Here is a 2,192-nt window from a genome sequence, read left to right as displayed (position 1 = left end):
GTCCCCCCTCTCATGCCTAAGCTTAGGTAAAGAGAGATGAGTTGTTCCGACTATTGAAATAGATATTTTTAGCTTGCTAGTAACTTTTTGAAACACACAGAGTTGAATTAGTGCCAGTGAAATGTATGTTCAACTTGATGTCACTTTGCTTCCCATGTTTCAAAGGAGGTTAAAAAAAATTCTTTCTATCAACTTATATGTAATAGAAGAAGATATACAAGTGTTGTAGGGTATCATAATGAGACCAGTTGGATACTCATATTTTGGAAAGAATCAAATATTGTTATTCCTGATATTTTGGAAAAACCTGAACCAGATGTATGTTTTTATGTTGTTGCATTTGTTTTCTTCTTAAAAGAAAAATCAGTACATGTAAAATATATTAGTTCTTACTTTTATTATAACTAACAGAATCCCATGAGATTTGCTTAAATCTTAGTAATTTATCTAAGTATATTTGCTATTAGCTTTTGGAATATATCCAGAGAGCTTATGCTTAACATTTTAAGAAAACAGTTACTGCCAAACTCAAACAAGTGCAAGTTGTGACTCAGATTACTACCAGAAGTGGAGTAGCAAAAATATCTTTTATATATGTGTGTATGTATGCATATCTGTGATTTTAAAACTAAAAACCATAATTTAAACTCTTTTTCCAACCTCACCATGCACTTTTCTCATAGTTATAATTTTCTGGAAGGAATTGAATCTTAATTGTAGAGTGCAAGTGTAATCCAGGCTAAATGTGTTCTTTCTAAATGTATATATGCACTAAATGGGTTTACTGTTGTAATATCAGAAGCTTCACTGATAACTCATGATTGAGTATTAATGCTGAAGTAAAGCTGCTAAGCTCTTCTACATAATGCCATCCAGAATAAAAATACAACAGACAAAATGAGCAGGGCAAAATAATATGCTTCAAAAACAAATAAGTACTTTTCTACAACTACAAAGCTGAGTAATTAAAATTGAGGTTGCCATCAAGCAGCAAGTATCCTTAACTCTCTGACTAAATGGAAACAAGGAATCATTATTGATCTGAATACCAAAATTAGAATAAGAACAATTTATAAATCTTTGCAGTTCTGAAAACTTAATTATATGGTAAATATCATTTAATCATATAATTTTATTGCTTAAAGGAATCTGAGTTCCCCCAATCTCTTCATTTTATATACGGGGAGATGGTGAGCCATCAAGATGAATTGACTTGCCCAAAGTCACAGAAACAGTAGTAAAGACAAGAGTTTAATACTCAGGTATCTTAAATCCTGTCATGTGGTCTTTGAAGTCTACCAAGCAAGGAGTGCAACAAAAGATTGTTTCAGGACCATGTCTATAGTTAAGGGCAGAGTTTGTCAATAGGCAGACCCATTTCTGTCTCTTCAGGTTTTGCCACTTAGCAACTCTATGACTATGGTAGTTTCCTCTCTTAGTGTCAATTGTGTATCCTATAATATGGAGATAATTACAGGTTTTATCCCAAATGGATTTTTTGAAGAATAGATGAAACGATTTATGCAAATGCTTACCATGTGATAGACACATGGTAAGTACAGCATAAATATTATTTGTTATTTTTTATTATTGTTTATCATCAGAACATTCTAAAATTTCAATGGGTGCCTTTAAAAATCATTTATCTCTGTGAAAGAACTGAAGTTAAGACATTTAGTTTCTCTCTGCTTTCTTATCGCTGTTGAGATTTCCTACTGATCTGTGTAATTTAGAATGTCCAGTCATAGAGACAGAATTACATGAACAGCTAAGTCTTCTCAGTTAAATGCTTTGAATTAATCATTAGAATTAAAAATTACCCTTTGTGATATTATGAATTATATTCATATTATTGAACAGAAATGAAGGGCAATTATGCATTTTTAGTAAATTTGGCTGTGATCCCTGTCTTTCCTTTCAGTTGCTGTACAGTTTGTCTTAAAGTTTCCACAGGTCTCTATTCTTCATTCTTATTAATAGTATTCTAGACTGCATGCCTGAATCAAGTCAACAACTCCAGCTGCCTCATCCATTTTCAGCTTCTTTCATCTCTTGGTAGTCTGTGTAATACTTTGCTGCCAGCCTTGTCCAAAGGAATGAGTGCAGAGTGAGTCCATGATGCTTATTCCGGCATTCAAGGTTTGCCATCCCTTGTACCTTAATGCTTTCATTATACTTTACAACTTAGTTCC

This window comes from Neophocaena asiaeorientalis, unplaced genomic scaffold (genome assembly GCF_003031525.2).
Source record: "Neophocaena asiaeorientalis asiaeorientalis breed wild unplaced genomic scaffold, Neophocaena_asiaeorientalis_V1.1 scaffold149, whole genome shotgun sequence".
NCBI lineage: Eukaryota > Metazoa > Chordata > Mammalia > Artiodactyla > Phocoenidae > Neophocaena > Neophocaena asiaeorientalis.
Note: the sequence above shows the minus strand (reverse complement) of the source record.